The 24,899-nt window shown below is 43.9% G+C and overlaps 1 protein-coding gene across 7 annotated transcripts in view; it reads right to left on the bottom strand.

The window, feature by feature from the left end:
* The window catches only part of Thrb (thyroid hormone receptor beta), a 326,862-nt gene that overhangs the window by 198,017 nt on the left and 103,946 nt on the right, over positions 1-24,899 (bottom strand). For 2 of the 7 annotated variants that reach the window (XM_075988637.1, XM_075988635.1), the window contains exon 2: positions 11,381-11,514. The exons of 4 other annotated variants lie outside the window; for them this stretch is intronic. The gene's annotated coding sequence lies outside the window, so the exon portion shown is untranslated. Of the gene's footprint in view, positions 1-10,267; positions 10,359-11,380; positions 11,515-24,899 lie in introns of those variants that run through there. One more of the 7 variants, XM_075988638.1, reaches the window with a different exon arrangement.

Below are 24,899 nucleotides of genomic sequence, written 5' to 3'. Positions count from 1 at the left end.
AGAACCTAGACAACAAAGAGGACCCTAAGAGAGACAAAAATGGATCTACATAGGAAGGAGAAAAAGACAAGATCTCCTGAGTAAACTGGGAGAGCAAGGGGGGGGTGTCACAGGAGAGAGTAGAAGGGGAGAAGTGAGGAAGGGAGGGGAGTGGAGAAAAATGTATAGCTCGATAAAAGAAATTTAAAAAAAAATTAGGTAACCAAAATGGCTAGATTATATAGGGGAGGGCAGCTGCGGGGAAGGGCAGCTTAGCCCCTGGGCTGGAGAAGTTTAGAGTAGGGGGTGGGTATGGTAGCCATACCCTGTAATAGGTAGGGACTGAGGAGTACAGGGAGAACCTGGAGGCCAGGACCTCTCTGATAGGTTAGGAACGCATCTCAGTCATTTAGCCCTGGGTTTGAGACCTAACAAAATTGGCATGAGGTTTGCTAATTGATGTGGGAAGTGCCAGCCCACTGTGGACTATGCCATCTCTCCGTGGGTGGGCTTGGCCTGTATAATAAAGGAAGCCTAAAAACAAGAGAGCAAGAAACAGTACTCCAAATTTCCTGCTTCAAGCGTCTGCTCGGCTTCCATCGGTGATGGACTGCAGAGTACAGTAAAGGGACCCTTCCCTCCTCAAGCTGCTTTCGGTGATGGTGTTTATCAAGCAACACAGAGTCAGCTAGAGAAAATATTTTAGGACAAGGAATGAGATCAGCACACGAGAGGTCGATGACATGATCTACATATCAACGTTGAATTTCCTGGGTTAAAGACTGTGCTGTGTTTATGTAGAGTGTGTCCTGGGTCTTAGGACATGTACGCCTAAGATGCGCAGGTGAGTGACAGAAGGAGCAGCATGGCAACCGCCTGTTTTCTTCTCCCTAGCCACGTCAAGGAGTACGGCTCGTGGGGGGTCAGGGCAGCCTGCCCTGAACACCCACCTGGAGGGAGAACATGGGCAAAGTGTGTCTAAGGGAACGGCTTGAGAATGGGAGGAGGGGTCTCATAATGGCAACACTTTTAACACACACGACTCTCTAAATATCACCCACATCAGGGAAGTGTGAGACTTAGGTGCGTTTCATCCTCCACAACTCTGAACCTGAGGAAGTAGATACTACGCACTCCCCAAATCCACAGTGGGGCAGATGCAGGGCAGATAACACAGCCCAAAACAGGAAGAAAGGAGGGCGAAACAATGGAAGAAGTCCAAGCCTAGCAGGGAGACTGTTAGGGCCATGGAAGCCAGGAAGCAAGGTTTTGCAGAGGCACTCCAGGCCCTCCGGAGCCTCGCTGATCTCCGCATCGCTTACAGGAGCCCTTCTTTTTCCTTGAGGAGCACTACAGGCTGGAAAATTTCCTGCTGGCAACAGGAAAATCTCTGTGGAATCTGGGGCCTCCATAAGCATGGAGCCCCACATCCTTTCTTCGTCCAGCTCTGTTTGTACAGCCCTGTAGCTTCAGCTGGTCTAACCTTGTCTCTATTTCTGGCTGTGCTGAGACTGCACAGGAGCACACAATAGGTCTATATTTTAGCACATACCTCAAAACCATTCCAGTCCAGACCCATGGCCCAGTTTCAAAACCTCGTCTACATTTATAGTCACGTGTTAAAATATTTCTCATTAACATATATTAATTATACATACTATTTTGTTTCATTATATCTTCACAATACACAAAATACATTTGGATTACACTTGCCCCTCACTACCTCTCTTGCCCCCCTCTCTCTCCTGCCAATCCCTTTCTTCCCAACCATTCCTTCTTCTACTTTCTTGTGACCTAAAGAGCTGTGTTGGTGTCATTTACAGGGCAATGGGTCCCGTCCCAGTGGCTACACCCCTGAAGAAAAACGTCTCCCTCTCTCTGTTCAGTGATAACCGGATATAAATCCGCAGGGAGGCATGAGACCCCGTGAACCCCCACTTCCATGGCATGGAGTTAGCTGGCCCGGGATCATGCAGATCATGTATAGGCAGTTATGTGAGTTTAAGAGAATGGAAGCCTCATCACACGGAGAAGACATATCCCACAGCTCCACCTCCATTTTCAGTCATCTGTGCCAGCAACACCCATTTCTCAGTACAAACAAGTCATCAGAAGGGCCAACACGGGGTGTGAGCTGAACATGCCAAGTAGAAGGGACACGTGTAGGAAGGCCACCCACTCCCCTGCTCCCAGGCTAATGTCAGGCTTCTTAAATCAAGGGTGGTCTGTGTGACCACCAGTCCTGAAAGCCTCCCTCTTGGGAGACAGTGTATCAGGAAGGAGAAGCACCAAACAGATTGCCACTTGCCAATACTGGGAGGTTTACATAGTTATCAGAGTGATCCTACAGCACAAAATATAACCGACACACAACAAAAGGTCTTACTTATTTTAAAGTTCCCTGGTCCAAAGATTGAGATCAAAGAAAAATGGATGGAAGAACTAGCCCAATCTCACTGGTTCTGTTTCTTCTAGATGCTTTTTACATTTTTCCTTCTTCAAAAATAACCCTCATAGTTTGGCTTCAGAGTCTCAGGGAAGTCATGTTTAGAAATAATCTCTTTGGAACACTGTTCTTCATGATAGAGGAAAGTCTCACACACACAGGCTCATGTTGCTTCCCTAATCTCCAATCTGTGCTAGCAATGACATACGGGTCTCTTTGGAAAGGCATTAGTCAAATAGAAACAAGAAAGATGTGAATATAATCTTTAAAAAAATCCAAAAAGTTCAAAAGAGAATGCAGTGTGCCTCAGTGTCCCCAAGTGGATGACCCCCACACTCTCCGGATCCTTCCAGAACTGGTTCCGGCGTACGTAAAGGGAATCCTTTTTCTCAGAAGACAGCTTCATTCATATTGTGACTCTGTCTTGCTGCTTTGCTTGCCCTTAGTTTGGGCTCCTTTGATGCCAGTCTTTCTGAAATTACTGCCTTCGTTAAGACTGGGCACACAGCATTTCTCCGTACTCATTCCAGCTAGGATTTGCTAAACATATTCTCAGGTTACTGCTGTTCTTCAGCTCATTTAAAATTAATTTAAAATTCATTTTTGGTTAGCATGCAAATGTCTGACTTTTATGGTGACATTTTCATACACACAAATCACTCTTTTTTCTTATTTACTCCCCTCACGGCTCTTTGTTCTCCCTCTTATCTCCAACCCCTCTCTCCCCAGCCCAGTTGCCATTCTGCTTTCAAGCCACATGTTCTATTACTTTTTCTTCCGTTCGTTTCATGACATCCTTTCTGCTTTCATATCATACACACACGCATGGTTGCACATATGCACACACACATACATCATAGTGAACAGTGCAGCGATAAATGCAGGTCGGTGTTTCCGGTGTGCTGATGGGAAGCTTTGGGTGAACGCTCATGACTGGAGCAGCTACCACACAGTACTTCTGTTTCTCAGTTTACTTTTTTCTATGCTAATTTTCATCCATAGTTGCCATACCGATTTACACTCCCACATCCTTGTCAACGTCATCACTTACTTTCTTGATGATATACACTCTGACTTTGGTAAGATTTTACAAAAAAGAATCAATGTAGCGGGAATTTGCCTTTCCTTGGTGAATATTTGTAACTGTTTTCATTGGCCATTGCTATTTCTTCTTTGCAAAACCATCTATTCAACTAATGAGCTCAATGGTTGATTGGATCATTTTGGGGGATAGTCCTAATGTTTGAAGTTCTTCGGAGAGTCTAGTTATCAATTCCTACCAGATGGGCAGCTGTGGGGGCTCTTGGTTCTGCTGATTGCTTCCTTTCTCTAAGATGGGGCCTCTTTCCCTACATTCCCTCCTTCACTTTCTTTCTTTGAAGAGAACCCCACTGGTGACCACACCCACCATCCTTCCCTACCCCGCCTTTCACCAGCTTCCTTTGTAGGGTTTGCCATCACTAGAAGTAGGATGCACTTGACTCTTCCTTTCTATCTTTTGGGGTGTAAGCACCATGTGAATGGAGGGCTTTGCTTTCCTGTAACCTCTGACTTGAGCATAGCATAGTGACTGGCTCCCGGGACGGGCTCAGGAAACACTCTGTGAGTAGATGGAAGAATTTCTTGTCTTTTTACTTATTGATTCATGCACTCTCTTCACCTAACAATTAAATGCATATTTGATGGTGATTTGTTGGTTTTTAGAAGTTCTTTCCATGGTGATTAAATGCATCTTTGATGGCTGACTTACCAATACATCTTTCTACATGATGTTTATTCCATTGCTGATGGTATTTTTTTTCAATTGTTGTTCTTATAAAGAAATGTTCATGTTGTAATTTATCTACCCTTTATAGCATTTGGGTTTTATATCTTGCTTAGACAAGCCTTAGGCACTCCAGAGTTATTTTTTAAAATGTGTTTAGCATTTAAATGTTTTTTTTCATGTTGGAATTTATTTTGGCCTAAGTAATAGCTATGTATTCTGCTTTGCTGCTTTTCCTGAAATAGTTAGTCAGTTGACCTAGTACTAATTGAAGACAATTCTGTCCTTTCTCATTATCCTGAAAGTCATCTTGTTCCAAATTTCCTTAAACATGTATGAAGATGTCAGGCTCTGTCTCTTCATTTGAATTTATTTGAATTCTTTTTGTTTAGATGTATTTTTGTCCCCTCTCTATCAAAAACTTTCCTGTCAGTTCACATATGGTTATTTTTCTACAGTAATACCAGAAGCCTCTAGGCCATTTGGTCATCTTCTCAAAAGTCCCTTTGGTTTTTTACTGAGGTCAATTTACTGTGTAGACTAATGAAGGAGGAACTTTACACAGGAGGATGCAGATGTCTTATCTCCTGGATACTCTTAATGCTCTCCTAACTTCCACCTAAGGCAATTCAAATTTAGTATTCCTTATTGTGGAATGTTTAACTATGTAAAGATATGCCACGTTTGTTTATGCTGTGGAATATTACTTTAGCAGAATAAAGGCGTGTTACATTTGTTTCTGTTGCCTTTGTTCAACGATGTAAGGATGTGTTACATTTGTTCATGCTGTATTTGTTTCATTGTGAAAAGGTGTTGATGTTCCACCTTGTCTGCCTAAGGCACCTGATTAGACTACTAAAAAAAGCTAAATGGCCAATAGCTAGGCAGAAGAGGGATAGGTGGGGCTGGTGGACAGAGAATGAATAGGAAGGAAAGAGAAGGAGAAAGAAAAAGGGGCACACCTTGGGGGTAAGAGACAGCCATCCATCAGTCAGACAGACACAGAAACAGTAGAAAAGATATAAAGAAAGAAGGTAAAAAGCCCAGAAGCAAAAGGTAGATAAAGAGAAACAGGTTAATTTAAGGTAAAAGAGCTAGCCAGAAATGAGCCTTAGCGAGGCTGAGCACTCATGACACACAGGACGTCTCTTGTCGTGGTTTGGGAGCTGGTTAGTGGCTCAAAAGAAAAAACCTGATGCAGTTCCTTGATAGGCAGGATGAACACAACTCTTAATCAGACTTTAGCCTGAGACGCTGGTTGGAATTATGGAGTGCTGGGGCACAAACCCCTGACACCGAGTGGCTCAGAGCACACTAGCCACTTGGGTTCCACCTCGCGACTGTATGTTGGGGCAGAGTTGGTGGATGCCTCTGCTCTGCAGGGCTCATCCAGCCCATTATGTACTCTGCGGGCAGCTGGGTGCAAAACCCAAGAAGACTCCATTCACTTGGAGAACAAGGAGCCGGGGGACAGAAAAGCAAAGCTCAGCCAGGAGTGGCTCCCATAATGTCTACACTTGATCTCTCCAGCAAGGCAAGCTTCTGGGTCTTTGGGATTTAGATGGGAGCCAGGTTCTCTAATATCAAATCAACAGCCTTGAAAATATACAGCAAATAATATTAAGACAGACTAAGCGGTTTGTATTTATGTATTTAGTAATATATACATATACACATATGTGCTTAAAGGCAATTAATGAGAAATTTGGGCAGAGGACTGACACACGTTCTGATTTTTTTTTTTTTTTTGGAGAGAAAAATTTCAAACTCCAGATTTTTGAATTCAATGTTGATGACTGCATTAAAGCAACAGCAATAACAGAGCAATATGCGGGCAGAGCAAATCATACATCTCCGCGGGCATGTCAAGTGTGCCAGAAAGGGCTCTGCAGGCTTATAGGTCCTGTGGCGCCAGGCCTCTGAGTGTCATTCACGTCCCTTATACTGCGGCCCGAAAGCCTAGCTCAAGAAAAGAGCCACAGTACCCTTCCTGCCCAGGTACGCGGCATCCCGTCCAGATGAGGAAGTCTTGGCAGATCACCACCTAAGCCTCATAGGTGCGCCAAAGAACCAGGGAATATGTCGCCCAAGGAGGGGGAGGAGGCGCTCTGCAGTTCTTGGAAGGGTGGGACCCTAGGAGAGCAGGCTACGACTGTGGATTCTATGAATATATATATATATATACCCTGATCCGTGACGCCTGAAGGGGACGCAGAAAGATGAGGAAAGAATGAAAGGTCCACAGCAGAGAGAAGAGGTGAGAGGAAGGAGTGCCACCTGGTTTGGCAGCATGGTAGCTCCTGGAATGAGCACTTGTTTTCCTCAGCAGGCAGGCAGAAGGATCCATTTATGAAGCCACGGTGTATGTAGGCATGAGGTCTGGGCAGTGCAGAGAGCCAGGCTTTGAATGAAGTACTTGGGTTTTGTCTTCTGCAACTGTCTCATGAATTGTTTCAGGGAAAACATTAAAAGTAGAAGGAGGAGGAGGAGAAGAGGCAGAAGCATCCACCACCAATTGTGACAGTAGTTAAAAGTTACCAGTTGTTTATGACAGGCATCAATTACACACACACTATATACATATACATGTCATCTATTCTCATTGCAGTAGCCACATTAATGTCTTAAATAGGAAGTCAGAGTCTGCTCTCTTCTTCTTCACACTATTTGGTGGCTCCTATTTGAGTTTGCAGAAGTGGCAGAGTCCCTCTCTCCCAGCCTGGAAAACTTTGTGTCTACCAAGCGCTCACATGTCTTTCTGCTCAGCATCCCTCTGGCCCTCCTTCTACCCTGACGACCCTCCTTCATCCTTCATCCATCCTGTCAAGCCTCGCCAATCTCCTGCCTTCCCCAAGGAAAGGCCCTTTGTACTCGCCATCCTTCTCCCAGGTGTCACCCCTCTAGTGACAGTTTCTCACAGCAAGCTGAACCAGCACCCCCATCCTCACACCCCTCTTCTTGCATTTCTCCCTAGTGCTTCTCTCTTAATTGTCCAAGTTTCATCTGCTAAATTTCCAGACTTGTCTCTCAGACACCAGATTAACCGACAGCTCCCTCTGTTTGGTTCAGTGCCACACATCCTGTGGCACGTGATAACTATCTTTATAATGAGCCAGCAGCCTGCACAAGTACCACAGTTGCCACCATGCTGAGGATGGCATGAAGCAATCTTCACCAGCAGTCACAGATGAGCAAGTCAAGAGTGATGGGAATGGGGATACTCAGATGCTCCCCTGCCTCATGAATACTGGGGAGCCTTTCTTAGACGATGGGAAAGGCAACAGTTAGTCCAGAAGCGGATTGGTGGTGGGCACAGCCGTCATGGGAGCAGTTACTGGGAGCTGGTGGGAGAATTCAATTCTCATTTCTGCGAGCTAGGGTAATTCTCAATTTTAAGGTCAACGGATACCACTTCGTGGGGGTGTGGGGAGGGATCTTTAAAGTGTTGCAGCCATGAGAAATGAATCGGAGTTTAGTGAACCGTGTTCCCTTGAGGGTAAATATCTCAGGCACCAAGTTAGATCTTCAGTTGCTTAAGAATTTCATCCAGCGAAGGCCAGCTGCAGGAGTTTCAGAATCCAAAGACACTGTTGGAAATTACCACGGCAATCATGTCCCCAGGACACTTAAAGACCTCTGCAGAGAGCTCATTAACTCAGTTCTTAATGTTTCCAACACCCTCTCATCCAAGAATAAATCAGGTATAATTCAATTCATACCATATACAGGGCACCAGAGCTGACTGACTATGCCCGAAGCCTTGGAGGCACTTGGTAAATATTAAGCAATTTGCTCGAGCCTTCAGTGGGTCAAAGTGCTTGGTCCATGAGGTATTCATTTGTACAATGTTCGGAAAAACCAAACTGTGTAGTTCAAGGAAGAGAAGAATAAAATATTTTCTTTGAACAAATTCTTTCAAAGATCTTTTGAAAATAGTCTGAAAAAAAGATAGACAAACAGGAAGCATCTTTTGGCAAGTATATGAGGGACAAGAATTTCTTAAGCCTTTCATATAATTTAAAGACAGGAAATCAAATAGTGACTTGACATTTTAAGCTTATTAATGTCAAGTAATAAGTTTTATAATTTCGGAAAAGTCATGTATGTTAATTTTAGTAGTTGCATAATCAAACCTTGTACATTAAGAACAAAGCGATGAGAAAAATTTCGCATCTCTGTCTTGAAGCGAGTGCAAATGCCCTTAAATAATTTTGAATTATTTCCACTTCTTATGTAAGCTTGGCCTGTGAACTTATAGGAGGAACAACCGAGCCTGGGAAATAACCAAGGAGCACTCTGAATGCCCATAATGCCTTGAATCATAAACACTGAAATTTGGCCTCAGTCCTTTTATTATTCGTCTCTCTGTCACAATAACAAAACTGCTCTAGCGAATCAGCTTATAAGGAGAAAAAGGTTCACTTGGCTCACAGTTTCAGAGGTTCCAGTGAATGATCAATTTGCCCCTTTGGTTTGGGACATGTGGCAAGGGGGCTCACCAATGGTCCCCCAGTTCTCATGGTCAAAGAATACAAGAGAAAGCGGAAGAAACTAGGGTCTCACAATCTCCAGGAAGCTTCCCACTAGGCCCCACCTGCGAAAACTTCTACCATCTCTCAGTTGTGCCAATCTGGGGACCAAGGTTTTAAATACATGGGCCTTTGGGGGGGGCATTTCAGAAGCAAATTGCAGCAGCAAGCCTTAATGAACCAAAACAAATACCGGATTCCATTCTAAATACCTGGCTTCTTAATGCAAATGCTTATTTAATTACTGATGAAAAAATAATGTGTTGGCAAAGCAGTATTAGAAAAGCCTACGGTGGTAGGAAAAGAAGCCAGGAGGAACTAGAGTCATTTGGCAGTGATACACAGGTGCCGCTCTCTCTGTGCAGACACGTCAGCCTATAAGGAAGGTCAGTGGTGGTGAGCAGTGCCTATCCTCTCCTGCGCCATCGAATGTCGGAGTGATGCCTTCACGCTGCCAGCCCAAGAGATGGGAGGCAGCAGGTCAGGAAAGGAGATCTCCACGGTGTGCCCGGCACTTCTATTATGTGTGCGGGGAGGGTCTGCAGGATAATAACGAACTACCCACATGCGATTTCTGACCTTGGCACTCTTTCCGTGAAGTCGATACTGCTGTCTTTAATTCACAGGCGAGAAAATGGACTTTGAACGGTAAAAGGACCTGTTTTATACCACTGGAGAGAAAGTGAATCAGAACTCAAACCCAGGACTGAGTCCAGACTCCCAAATCTTCCTGACTCATTATGTGTTTGAAAACAAGACCAGACAATCTAGGTGACTTGTGCTGCTCTCTAGGGGAAGGAAGGGTGCTGGCATGATTCACATCTAAGAGGACAAACCCCATGGCAGAGGCAAGTGAGGAGTCCTTACACGTCTCACCATTCAGACACACAGCTGAGAAACACGCCTGCAAGACTCTTCTATGTGACGTTTATTTACATTGGACAGAAACGAATACCTACATTTGCTTGTTACACGTAAGCATTTAAATGAATAAATAAGCACCTTAAAAACTTAGCTTCGCCTTCAAGAACTAACAAACAGATAACAGCATTTATCACTGAGATGGCAACTCAAAGCAGAGGAACATCTATATATAAGCAGCTAGATTTTTCTATCAGGGTTCATCCATGTCGATGTTCTTTCCAGTTAGGTACAGAATATGCCAGAAAAGCAAACTTCATTGCCTGAATGTCAGAAGTAAACTGCTTAATTTGAAAATATTCTCTCTTTCTTTCTCTCTCTCTCCCTCCCTTCCTCCCTCCCCCCTCTCTTTCTTTTACATAGCATTTACTAGAAATGTCATTTTGGTGCATATTAATTGTACAAAATACTGGGTGTCAGCCCTGTGACCTTTTCACGCATGCAGACAATGTACTTTGATCATCTCCTCCCCCGTCATAGTCTTCCCCTCCCACCTTATCCCCAGCCCTACTTTCCCCTGGTAGCACCACTTCTGAAGGCTTGCATGCCATTTTGGAACATATTTCTAAGCCCTTTGTTTACAAGCAGAACCGCTGGCTATTTTTACACGAGAGTGCAGTTCCCTACCGTCTTTGGGAGCAGTTACTTGAAAGGGTGCGCTAGTCCAGCAAAGCGCCTCTGCCTGAAGTTCAATCCCTACAAACTTGGAAGAGCTCAGGAGTGGGCGGGGCTAGGCAGAGGGCAGCTGGGACACGCCCTCTGCCCGTGTTCACAAGCTCCGAAGCTGCGGAGAGGAAATGATTAATGCCACGAGTCTCCAGCCAACTCTGTGTCACCGGACTTTACAAAAACAAACAAACTAGAGCTTTCTGACCGACAAGAACTGCTTCGCTGACCTTAATAACATGGCTGCTTTGTAAGGGCCCCCACACAGCTCCGGCTGGAAACTCGGGCTGTAGATAAGACTCTCGGTAAAGAGCAAATCTATTAACAGCTCACTGCTAAAACTGCGCTGTTACTTCGGAAGCACAAATACAACAGCTGTAAACAAGACCGTCAATCACCCTGAAGACAGAATCGGCTGGAAAAGTCACCCTACTCTCCTTCAAAACTTTATTAAGAGGTTGAGCTCAAAGGCTGACAGAGCGCATGGCTTCTGCTTATGGAAGTCTCACTGAAGACCATGCTTTGTATTTCTTCAGACTTCCATTTCTGAAAACACACGAGAAATGCTACTCATATGGAATTTATTTTTTCTCCTCATCAATAGTTTCATTGTCCTTTCAAAGTAGTGTAAAAGAAATATAAAATGTCTTTTGTTCCATGTAGAAACCTTATAAGCAAGTCATTAAAATTCTAAGGTAGTTTGTCATCAATAAAATTTATTGGCTGAACTCCCATGCAGAGCATTTAGAAGGTCAGAATTACTTGTTTACTTGGTTTTTTCCAATATTGGTCAGCTGGACTAGGTATATGTTTGCCTGTACTCTTGCCCTCTAAAATACACACACACGCACGCACGCACACACGCACGCACGCACGCACGCACGCACACACACACACACACACACGCACGCACGCACGCACGCACGCACGCACGCACGCACACACGTATAAACATAGTCAAAAATACTCTGGGATGAAATATTCAAAATTGAAACTTGTCGTAGAAAACCAGATCACGTAGTTTTCATAGCCACAGAGTGCCAACTCTAGTCCACTCCCCAGAGATCACATTACCAATGTCACTTAGGAGTAGAGGCTGTATGCACTATGTCAGTTGTACAGACTCATCAGCCAAATTGGATTCAGAGTTGACTTAGTCCCGATGATCAAGCGTTCTCCACTTGTTCGCCCCGTGGCTGTCATTGTACCTATGGGGAGGCATGGGCAGAAACATCAGTTCCGGAAGAGAGTGAGTGAGTCAGGGCAGCCAGACCCTCTCCCAGTTCACATTTGCTCCCTGTTCGGGGAGGCTTGGCTGGGACCCCTGCTGCTGGCTCTCTGCATCTATTTCTTTGCCCACCAACATTTGGGTCTCTACTTCCCAGGAAGGAGGGCTCTCTGACCACTTCAAGGGCGACATGTCCCTGTGTACACTGTGCCTCCACTTGTGAGGACTTCCAGTTTGGCATGCACTTTCTGCTGTGACTGTACCACAGCTGCCCCCTTTAAATAATGCCAGCTGACATGTCCACATTCACGATTCCTTCCACATGTACCACATGTGTGAGAGGGGCAGAAGAGGAGCTGAGGGTCTAATGTTAACTCAGATAACAGGATTCTCACCTCCAAAGGACTTTCATTTATTGGGAGATGAGGGATGGAGAAATTCCATGCAAGTAAAGAAGTAAGGACTGAGGTCAGTCAAGACGATGAAGAGGAACTGACCACATACTATGCGTGCCGAGAGGGATTGTGAAAGCCAGAAGTGGTTAAAATATGGCCAATTTAGAAGAAAGAAGGAAAAAACACCTCCAAATATTAAACACAGATTGCTCTTAGGTTGATACCTGTGGCCAGGGAGGACACCCTGTGGTATCTTTTGCGGTAAATAATTTCATGGGAACTTCCCTCAAAGGGTACAAACTAGCACCAGGCTTGTGATTTCGGGTTGCTGTATTCTCTGGGAGGCTAACCTTTGGCTCTGTGGTCAAGTCCTAGAGCTGAGAGAAAGTGGCCAGCTGTGTCTTTTCCCTCAGAACAAGAATACAGAGCCCTGCTTTGACTGGGGGGCCTAGCAACGCTGAAGGCCTCCCACTACAACACAAGCAGAGGGCATAGTCTTAAACGTGCTACTCCTGGCCCCCCAACAAAGCTGCAAGAGAGACAGTGGACAAAAACAAGAAGAACACAAGAGTCCCTGTGACTGTTTGCCATGGAGTCACATGAGACTAAAGCCTAAGCTAACGCGGGGATTAGAAGCATGCCCGGAGCTCAGTTATAAGGAAGAAGTGGGAAAGGAAAGACATAAGATGTACTTGAAGCCTAGAAGCCAAGATCCTTAAAGGAGCTAGATTACACACACACACACACACACACACACACACACACACACACACACACTTGCATACACTCAACATGAAAGAACAGTTTGATCTGAAGCTACCAGGAGATGATCTCTAATACATCGTTCAGTGATACTTAGCCTATGCAGCTACTGTATGTAGCTTACTGTACTGCAAGACTCTTCTCCCTATCTTATGTGGATAACTGGATCCTTATAGAATGACTGTAAGTAAGGACAAAGTAAAAAACAGCCTTCATCCGGTCCAAAGCAGCTTGACAGCCACATGAGCAGCAAGCCAAACAAGACCAGGCTCACACCAGGCTGCTAACTGCTCACAGAGCTGCAGGGGTTGAAGGAAACAAGGAAAGGCTCCCGTGGGTGGTTCCCCTCGTTGCTACTGACCTGACTCCAACAACCTTGTCGGGATCTGGCTGAGTCCCTCTTTCTTTCCTTTCCTCTCTATGTGTATTCTTCTTCCTTAGAAGCCAAATGAGCAAGCTGAGGACAGCTGCCTTGATCATGCCACTTCCCTGATTCCTGAGTTCTTGAAATGAAAATGAACTCTTCCAACCCCGTGTATGGAATTGCTACCTCATTGAGCTAAACAGGAGATATGTGGTGTTTCAGGGCTGGTCTGAAGTCCAGATTTCGCTTGTTCAACCTTTGTATCCTTAAGTAGAGACTAGGGAGGCTCAGGTCAGAGGTCAGGCTATAAACAGTGTAATTGGTATTGGTCGTTGCACAGATAAGCCATGGTAAACACCATGGCGACATCACCTCTGAATTACCATCATTCCATAGAGATGTCTTCTGTGTTTGCCTCAGGAGATACGTGCACTTCAGGATGGAGAAGGAGAAAGAGAGGCAGGGGACACCACCCTCGTATGTGCTGTGTCAGCCACGTGGTGACACTTCATGCTGCCTCACGTTTACTCACCCCAACCGTGCAGGAGCTCCCAGCACTCATTTTACAGAAAGAAAGGAGGGATGAGAGGCAAGGCATCCCTAGTTCCCTGGCTCACGACTAGCTGCGTAGAGGACTGAATTTGTGTCCATATTGTCTTCAGAAAAATCTTAATGGTTCCCATCACTTCCTCGTAGGGAATCCTACACACTGGGGACAACTTCAGACAGAAGAGATCAGAAAACACCAGCGAGAACAATTCTCATAGAAAGCTAGAAGTCTGCCTGTTGGTGGGACCATCACAGTCAGGCTGCCCAGCTTCTAAACAATCCCATCCTCTCTCTAGCAACAGCAGATAGATTAAATAAAGGCATTTCACATTGAACTAAAGTCTGTCCTTAGCAAGCAAAAACGTTTCATCTCTCTTCCTACCCTCTACTGTATATTCTGTTCCCGTTGTCACACACAGAACTAAAGTAGTTCAAAAAGGATTCCCCGAATCATGGGAAAAATAGCTGTTTCTTTTTCATGTATTTAAATGCCTAATACACTTCCCACAGTTGGGACACATACAGGACCAAAGGCACCGAGCATCATACTAGAGTTTTAGGAATGAACTCTAAAAGCTGGGTCCCATGTACTGAGTCCAGCATATCTCAGAGTTCCCCAGATTAGCTTTCCTGGGAATTTAGGGTTATTCAAACACAAGTAGTAGAGAATACTACTTTGGAGCTGAAAATACTACTAAGACTCAGCAGGAACTTCAGCAACTGTTCAAGCCAGGTAAACATGACAATATCTTCCAGGAGAACATTTTATCACTGAGATTGTTTAGAAGTGGGTAGCGAGGGCTGCATTCCAGGCACTAGGAAAGGTTTGGTCAGCAAGAGACATAAAGACAACAACAAATTATAAGTATATGAGACACTTGTCTTGAGCTGCCTTCTTTAATATTCCGAAACCTGGACAATGAAATGCTCCTCAGAACAGTGGCTAAATGTGTTTGAGATGGCATGTCTGAGGAGGATTCTAGGCATCAAAGAGATAGTCTGCACAATGATGACATTAAGAAACATCTCCTTCTACAGAAGGAAGTAAACTACAGGTCATGGCAACAGTGTTTGAGATACTTCAGCCGTGTTATGAGAATGAATGATGGTAGATTCCCAAAGATAGCACTGCTTGGAGGACTGCACGGGATAAGGCGAAGAGGAAGGTCCCAAACACTGGCTAGACAGCATAAAGGAAGACTGTGGAACCTTGGGGTATGGCAGTAACATAAGCATCTAGGATAAGAACAACTGGGAAGCCACCATAATGGGCTGCCCATGCATGCTTCAGCATTGCTGGAGCATAAATGATGATGATGATGATGCTAATATTAAACTGTCAGCTGACTTTTTGTCAGGTGTATGGTCTTTTTGTGATTCTCTTCAGACAATCTGTCCTTCCGGGTGTCATCCTCACTGCCCTGTCCCTGGCATCCACTGTCCTGGAATTCTTATTTTGAGAAAAATAAGTACATGATGCCCTTTCTTGCTCACATGCTCCACAGTGTCACACATCCAGGGTTTCTCTGCCCTCGACTGCTACTGGCCTTATACTGGCATTGTCAGAATGAGTCCACGGTAGTGGGTTATGTGAGCTGTGCAAACGGTGCACAAGGAGTAGGCGATCCCTTCAGATTGGATGCCGTGCTATACAGCAAATGATTGACAAATGGAAAGAATAAAGGCCTCCTCTTCCAGAACACTATCTAGTGACCCATACTTGGCTAAGGGAATCCCCCAACCCCAATGAATAGTGACAGGGAGTGATACCAAGTGACACCAGGAGTAACGCAGGTGAAGGCATGACATCACTCCCTACCGTCCCATCGGTCACGAATAGGCACAGGATTCCCCAGGCTCTGGTGAAAGCCTTGGCGGCTGCGATTCCCGCTTTACCACAGTGGTGCTGCTGGCCAGGCATTCATCTGTGGTCGTCATCTAAACTCAGGCCAAAATGAAACCTTCTGCTTTCAGGCTTTGTTTTATTTTAAGTGCATTTGCCTGCATGTGCACCAGGTGCATCCCTGGTGCCTTCAGAGGCCAGAGGGGATGTCCCATCCCTTGGAAATGTAGTTACAGACAGCCGTGAGCTGCCATAGGGGATGCTGGAAACTGAACCAGGAGCCTCTGCAAGAGCAGAAAGTATTCTTAACCGCTGGGTTATCATCCCAGCTAAACAACTTATTCTTTAAAACGGCTAATTACTGAGTGTTAATAAGCTCCATTTGCATGTAACTTTCCAAAGAGTCTCAAGAAGGAGAATTATTATTAGCCCCATTTTCCAAGTGAAGAAACAAGGCTCAGGGCTCTTTAGAAACTTTAACAAGGGGGGCTGGAGAAATGGCTCAGTGGTTAAGAGCACTGCCTGCTCTTCCAGAGGTCCTGAGTTCAATTCCCGGCAACTACATGGTGGCCCACAACCATCTGTAATGAGATCTGATGCCCTCTTCTGGCCTGCAGGCATACATGCAGACAGACTATTGTATACACAATAAATAAATAAATAAACAAATAAAAAAAAAGAAACTTTAACAAGGTCAAGGTACCAATGAGTGATGGAGCAGGAACTCTCGTATGGTTTAATTCCTAAATGCATTGCCTTATTTCTCATAAATGGAAGGCTTGGACATCTTGTTTACAACGAGAAAACAACCAAGTGGTAAAGTCAGGTGAAGATTAAGAAACCCTTCAGAAAAGTACAATTTTCTCTTTTTGCCACATTTATGAAGATATTTTTAACTAACAGTCCTAGAGGCCCTGAGTAACACTATAAAGGATCCAACTCACCAGGAAGGAGGATTTTAACGGAATGAGCATAGACGGAAACATGATCCTACCATATTACTAACTAGAAGATAAATGGAGGTTTTATTTTCCTTGCTGCTGATAATTTGTCTATTCCTTGTGGATTCTCCTTTAAATTTTATTGGGAAGCCATCGTAGAGATTCTTGTCAGCATGAGAATTACACACGGTTTCATTTCTGTCTAGAACCTAGTGTGGGTGTGACCACCAGGGCAGGGACTACTGAGCTTTTAACACCTCTTTTAAGGAAAAATCCAGACCCCACTCTTCACCTGAGCTTTGCTATGGAGATATCAGACGATAAATGACACCATATATACCCCAGGCTGACTAGGATCCTCTCGAAGTCATGCCCCTTCAGTACACAAGGGCCTTACCCTTGGGAAGCCAGAGGCGTTTTCTCATCTATAGCACAATTTAAAAGAACCACTCCAAATCCATTTTCAAGTAGTTCAATCCGTGTTTGCTATTTAAGAGACTTTACAAACAAATACATCCTGGGTTTGAAAGCAGCCGGTCTGAGTGGTGGGCTTTTGCTTGGAGCAGAGAGGGTTCAGTTCCTGCTTATCACATTCTCCCTGCACTCTCCCAATAAGCATGGATTCAGAACCCAGCCACTTCTGCTGAGAACTTCGGTTTTCAGAGTTCACTCACAAAAACGTCAAAAGCTGTGGGCAGGCAGAGCAGATAGATGCTGGCTGCCATAACCAATAGATGAGAAAACTGAGGCTTACAATGTTGAGTGGGAAATATGAGCTTATAATTTAAACCTATATTATATATATATATATATATATATAATTAAACACACACACACACACACACACACACACACACACACACACACACACACACATATATATATATATTTAGTGGCATACTGGGAAATATGTGCAAAACTGGTCTTGCTCTGCTGTGGTGCCTCCAGCTCCTAACAGCTGCTATTTTATAACGGATCCAGTTAAGAATTTATGGTATTGAAATAAAGCAAATGTCCTGGAAAGAAAGTCTTGAATCTGGCTGGAGTTCTCTCATGAAGAAGTCAGCCACAGGCATTTCTTCTGCATATAGTGATATGATTGACTTCTGAGGATCTCTAGTTACAAGTTCATGGCCAGGTGCTGGCGCTGGAATGATCTTTACAGAGACCTACAACCATTTTAGACCAATCACACGGACACTATTTCTTGCTAAACATCTCAAGACACATCAAGCATTTCCCTTGCTTGCCTGACTATGCCTGCTGTAGAGTCAAGGGCATGCCAACTCTAAGGAACTGAACAAAATGTTCAAAGTCAAGTTGTGCATTAGACGCCTGCACCCCCAATCTTTGTCTATCACCCTGAAAAAGAAAGAATTCTGGGAAACATGTCAGAGGGTAAGGAATTTGCAGAGAAAGCAATATGGGATATAATGTATGTGAACGCGGTGGCCACCAGGCATTCTCCAAGGTCCATTTCACCATGACTTCAGAGTACGCCCCCATGGAAGCTCAAGGAGCCTAAAAGAGGCAACGCTAAGACATGACTAGGCTAGGGAAGCAACACTCTGGACTCACCCCCACCCCCACTCCCACTGGGAATTCAAACAGCTTTGCAAAAGTCCATCAATTTTATACACTGGGTACGGGATAAATGTTTACCTTAAAGCAATGAATCTGTGCCCTAAAATGTTGGGGAACACCAACATAGACCAGATCTAAATAACTAGTTTTCAACAAAGCTCTGTGGTTCTCCTAAATTAAAGGGATCCTTCGGGCTGCTCTTTGCCCATGGTCTGAAGCAACAAAGTATTTGCAAACACACTGATGTGAGAGGTGACATAAGAATCTGTCAAGAATGCGGTCCTACACCTATTCTTAATCCTTCCTACAGGCAAAGGAATATTCAGTGCAGGGCTTTGAGACTGCAAGGGTAAGCGTCCAGTCACATGACATCCCAAATAATCAGATACTCCAGGTCCTCAGCTGACACCTTGGAGGTCAGCCATGAGTCCTGGCTGCTGGAACAAACACATAAAGGTGACCGTTTTCCCTGCATCTACTGGGGTGCACAAAGACCTTTGAAAAAGCTGTCTGTGAAGGCAGATTTGACAGTAGAGACTCAAACAATAATAATCAAAATAGACAGGCTTTCAGACTGATAAACACATCATCACCACTAAAGCACCGCAGAGAGAAAACCCAAGAAGCAGATACATTTCTCAAATAGAAAATGTAATTCAATTATTTCAAGTAGAATAGAAAGACACAGGGAACACGCTGTGACAAACTACATCTATTTAATTGTACTGTACTGACTTTGGGGCTTCTGAGGACAAATATTAAATATGAAATATTTTCAGAGTCAACACTTATATGAATGGCTAAAGAGAAATCTATACTCAAGTAATTACATTGAAAACAAATATTCTTTCTAAAGATACAAATGGAAATGGATATAAGAAGTACTGTAGATATATTACTAATTTTTACAGTGTTTTAAAGTATTTATGCAAGTGTTCAGATATATGTTTGTGTGTGCGTTTATATTTTTGTTTTGTTTCCCTTTGTTGCAGTGCTGGGGTCAAACCAAGGGCCTTGTGCATGCTAGGTGACTACTCCACCATAGAACCTCCAGGCCTTTCATGTTTTCTTTTTAAAGACTCCTAATATGTTGTATAACTTCCTGTTAAAATAAAAAGACTTGAAAACTACTATGGTAATTTTTAGAGCAATTATGTATTAAAATGCAATAATGAAATCCATCACTTTGTTGCTAAAAAAGGAATAAAACAAGCAATTACATTATTAAATATTTCAAACTCTATAAAATAAAGTTAGAATACTAATATTTAGAAGGATTAAAATTTTTAAGCATTATATATTTCTCTAAATTTTATGGTATGAAAGGAACATGGGCAGAAGAGAAGATTTTGTTCATTGTTGGAGGAGGGGGCCGCTTGTTCTTCCCAGCTGCCTGGCTGCTTAGTCCTGAAATAATCACACAGAAACCATATTATTTAAAGCACTTCTTGGCCCATTAACTCTAGCTTCTTATCGGCTAACTCTTACATATTAACTTAACCCATCTCCATTAATCTGTGTACTGCCAGGTGGCAGTGGCTTACCGGCAAAGTTTCAGCATGTCTGACTCTGGCGGTAGCTCCATAGCAGCTCTCTAACTGCCTTCCTTCTCCCAGCATTCAGTCTGGTTCCCCCAGTTCTGCCCTATCAACAGGTCAAGGCAGTTTCTTTATTCATTAACCAATAAAATTAACACATAGACAGAAGGACCTCCCACACCAGTTCATCCATGTGGCTTTCCTCTAAAGTGGCTTATAGTAGAAGGAGACAGTCATCCCTCCTGAATGGAGCACACAGAACAGCATCTTAGAAAACTCCCAAGCACAGACAAAGCTAAAAAGGCTTCTGTCACCTTTTGAGCATGCCTTACCATCCTTGCTCCAAAGATACATTACTGTCCTCGCTAGGCATACAAACGCTGATCTGTAGCAATGCTAATTGTGCTTAAAATAGTTAGTCCATTGTTCTCAACAGGTTATAAACCTTGATTACACAGCTGTTAATAGTGCTAGAGATAACCTACACTCAAACACACTAATCCTTTCAACACAGCTCTCTTTCCATAGGACTTCATAAGGATTCAAGTTGTATGGTTGACGCTTTCTTTAAAAAGAAAGAAATGTAAAGCTCTTTAAAAAGAGCAGTGGTTGACAGACATACTTAAGAGGCACACAATTTCTTTCAAATCGTGATTTTGGATTTGATTGCTCTGTCATGGTGAAGCCCTCCACACACTCCTGATTCTAAGAGTTGTCTATTCAGAAAGAGGAAGTGCTATGGGGGGTATGATTAAATATCACCACAGCTAAATTTTCCTATCCTCCGTCAACATACCGATGAAAGGCAGCAAGTCTGGAAAATACTATGTGTCCCACCACAGCCATCAACGGTAGCTTTCATGCTGTTTTATATGCACGGGCGTCGAGCCCGACTGGGACTTGAACAGATTCTCTAACAGTAAGCCCACCTCCCCTTCCATTTCTGTGAAGTTCTTTTACTGGATGTTCACATCCGTCAGGGAGAAAACAGACAACAAAATCTAACAGTAATGGAAGGGCTACTCCATCTCCCCCTTAAGTCACTTAAAGAGGCTGTTGGCAGAAGGGCACTTTTTTATTGTCTGGGAATCCTCTGTGCTGAGTTCACAGCAGCTGCACAGTTTTATATTCCCGCCAGCAGTGGGATAAGGCTTCCCCTTTTCTCACATCTCCTTAGCGTCTGTTCTAATTTGTTTTCATGAGGTTAGTTCTTCTGACTGGGTGAGATGGTAACTGTATGAGCTAGCTCTCCCACTCCAGGGCACACACCTGCAGGACCCTAAGTCAATATACAGTCATGTGACCCAGCTCTCCCACTCCAGGGCACATGCCTGCAGGACCCTAAGTCAATATACAATGATGTGACCCAGCTATCACACTCTGGGACATACACCTGAAGGACTCGAAGTCAATATACAACCATGTGACCAAGCTCTCCCCCACTCCTGGGTTTATAGTCCTACAGGAGCCAACATGCCACAGAATTACCGTCACATTCATGCTTATTGCTGCACTAGTCGTAATAACTAAGAAATGTAACCACAATGTAGACACTCATCAATTGATGAATGCATAAAGAAAATATAGTTCAAAAGGAATTAGTCATAGAAAAACTGGAATCACGACATTTGCAAGGACATAGATGAACTAGAAATTACTATGACACTTGGAATAAGAGATAAATATCACCTTTGTCCTTATATGTAGAACCTAGCTTTAGCATATGTGTTTGTGTCTAAATATACATGTTTATTATACATGTACGTACATACGGGTGAGAAGTCATGAAACGAGAAAGGACAGGGGAAAGATCCTAGGTGAGATATATATATATATATATATATATATATATATATATATATATACATATACTAAATGATAGAATATATGTGACATGAAAGAGGAAATGGGCCTGTTAGGGGAGAGAGAAGACCAACAGGGGGCCTGGGGGAGATGGGAGGAGAGGAGCATGGAAGACGAATCAGCAAGGGTAAAGCATATATGAAAATGCCATCATTGTGTCTGCTAATTTTTAAATATTATCTTTAAAAGAGGCCTAGACCAGTCTTTAGCATTTCAGTAAACCTTCTGTGAGTATAAGGGGGTTTGTGAGATGAAACTAAAGTTTGGTTAGTAGTCAGATTTGTTTATGCTTTAGTCATAGTGTGTGTGTGTGTGTGTGTGTGTGTGTGTGTATGCATGTGTGTGTGTATGCATGTGTGTGTGTGTATGCATGTGTGTGTGTGTATGCATGTGTGTGTATGCATGTGTGTGTATGCATGTGTGTGTGTATGCATGCGTGTGTGTGTATGCATGCATGTGTGTGTATGCATGTGTGTGTGTGTGTGTGTGTGGTGGGGGATACAGGCATACAGAGGCCACAGGATAATATTGTGTGTCCTAATTTATCACTCTCCACTTCATTTCCTTAAGAAAGAATCTCTCATTGAACTTTGTGGCCAGCAAATCTCAGTGATCTTCCTGCTTTTGACCCCCACAGAGCTGGAGTGAGAGCCACGTGTGTCCATGCTCAGTTTTTATTTGCTTTCTGGGGATCCCAACTGGGACCTCATGCTTATATAGCAAATGCTCTTACCCACTGGTCCATCTCTCCAACCCTCCCTCTCAACAGGTTTTAGTCACATCTGTCATGGAGAGAACAACAAAGCCCGCGGCAAACCTGCCCAGAAATCTTTGAAGGCGCAGTTGTCCAGTGGAGGCCACTGAGATCCTCGAGCAAGGACATCAAGGCAGACAAACACCACCTCACTTTTGGCTTTCTGCCCTAAAGCACTTTCAAATCATACGTCCGGGAAGTGGGACCCTAAGAGAGAAAATGTGGATGAAGGAAACAGCTCACAGTTTCCAATGGCAGACATGGTAGGTCAGGGTAGCAGAGTGAGCTCTCATGGCAAAAGTAAGTTCCCTTGACCACAGCAAAAGAAAGCAACAAGCATTCATTCCCCACTGCTGGGTCAGCTCTGTGCACAGCCATGCCTGTGGCCTGCTGCATAATAAAAGATGCCAGTGTGCCAATCTGCTGGACAGGGGACCTTGCCCAGTGCTTTCTGGGTTCAGGTTGGACTCCAGTAAGCAATGCCTTTCCTGGGGCAGGGTGACTCTGGTCCTACCAAAGCCCGAAACCAAATATCAATGAGTTCCAGCTGACTTGTCCAAAAACAAAATGCCTAAAGCAGCAGAGCTTATTGCTCCTTAAGGAAATGACATACAATGTTTGTAAATCATCAGGGCCACACCACTCGTAGTAGCAATGATGCCCAAACATGTGTGGTCTGTCTGACCTCTGAAGCAGAACGTCATGGCATCTTCCTCTTCATGTCTCCTGCCTAATTCTATGAATACAAACTCACAAGGAGTCCATGTCTGTAGTCCCGGCAGTCTGGAGACTGAAGCAGAAAGGATGTGAGTTTGAGGTCAGCCTGGGTTTGCCAAAAAACAAACAAACAAAAACAAACAAACAAACAAACAGAAAACCAAACAGCAGATGCTAAGATGTAGCTCAGTTGGTAGACTACTTGCCTAGCATACACAAAGCCGTGGGCTCATCCCCAGCACTCCATAAACTAGGCATAGTGGTTTGTCTGTATTCCAATACTTAAAATGTAGAGGCAGGAGGATCAGAAACTCAGTGTCATCCCCAGCTACATAGTGAGGCCAGCCTGGGCTATGTGAGATCATGTGACAAGACAAACAAACAAGAACACAAATGTGTAGCCAGAGAATCCTTCCTCCTTAGAGGGAACGCTCAGTTTGGTTTATTTGGGGTCCTCCATTCTCACAAGTGGTGCAGGGATGGTGGAAAACACTATTCTACTCTTGGAGGTACAAATGGACCCATGACCCACTCTGGATCAATGGGTGCTATTCTCTTGGGCACTGGTTCAATGTATATGTCATTACTTGGCTAGAATAATATGAGTGGTCTATTAGCCATAACATATACATGATATAATAAGTCTGCATAATAGATGGGGAAAGAGACGTGGTCATAGTGACACACTGACATCTTCAGACTCAGTCTTGTCAAAAGGACTTTGGGATCCAGGTATGTTAAGATTCAGAAGGTCTAGGTTCCTAAGCAGGAGCACAGTCCTGATGGATGGGACTTTGGGTGCTCAGGTGTCGTACTCAAGGTGAATAGAACCTCTCCGCTAGAGAATTCACTCCTGACAGCCTCAGTTCCTTGCTAGAAAGCCGTATAATCATGGACCCATCTTCCCCTGTCCCTGAACATGGGAAAAGAAGACTTTCAGGCTGAAAATTCCATGAGGCCTCAAAATTGGAGACTTTGAAAACCAGCTAGATAACAAGTTAATGCTAATTTAGGAGTGACTTGTGTAAGCCAAGAAGGAAAGGACTTGAGATTAGAAATTTGGGGATCTCCTGACAAAGTTTGGAAAAAGCTCATGTGGCCTCTTAAAGTCCAAATTTGCTGATTCTCTGGGCATTGTTTTCCTCCTCTTGTCTACAAAGTTGAATTTACACCCACTCCTTTTTCAAGTAACGTGGGGTCCAAAGAACCTCACTGTAAATTACAAGATAAACTGGAGGAGGGAATTAACATGCCTCTTAAAGGTTTGGAACAAACCACACTCTTTCTACTCTTTAATACTTAAACTCACTAATGATGTCTTAGAACTAATGTGAACACAAAGGAGAAAATACCGGGTAACTGCTGGGATAACTGTAATCAAACTTTATCTCCTGGCTGATCGGCTATCTCTGTTACAGTCACCAAGAATGCCACAGTGAGTGAATTAGGTCTGAAGGTAGCTCCTGAATTGTTCTTAGACTGTCTGGTTTAGTGAGGCCGTTCTACTGTGGTAGAGAGAGCCTGCTATCTTAGCTCTCTGGAGTAGCTGTGGCAGAGAGAGCCTGCTATATTAGCTCTCGGGAGTAGCTGTGGCAGAGAGAGCCTGCTATATCAGCTCTCGGGAGTAGCTGTGGCAGAGAGAGCCTGCTATATTAGCTCTCGGGAGTAGAAACCAGAAACACAGGTGAAGGCAAGCCTGGGGAAACTGTAACTGTCTTGGGGATCTATTTTCTTTTTTCCTTTGGTTTTGTGAGCCAGGGTTTCTTTGTAGCTTTGGAGCCTGTCTGATGACCTTGCAAGTGAGTAGGATATGGGCCACTGAGCCTTTTGTCTGCAGAAAGAGAGTGATTGACACAGGCTTCCTGGAGACACGAGGAAATCTAAGAACTAACAACTGTGAGCGATTTACTTTTTTCCTATTTATAAGTATTACTCATAAATAATTTACTATAGAGATTTTTTTCTCTTAGTTGTCTTTTTATAAATGATTACATTAAGATAAAATTTACGGTGTGAAGGACAAGCATAAAGAAGATTAAACAACTTCCCCACATT

The sequence above is a fragment of the Microtus pennsylvanicus genome, chromosome 10, assembly GCF_037038515.1.
Source record: "Microtus pennsylvanicus isolate mMicPen1 chromosome 10, mMicPen1.hap1, whole genome shotgun sequence".
Taxonomy (NCBI): Eukaryota; Metazoa; Chordata; class Mammalia; order Rodentia; family Cricetidae; genus Microtus; species Microtus pennsylvanicus.
This window is presented reverse-complemented; position numbering and strand designations above follow the sequence as displayed.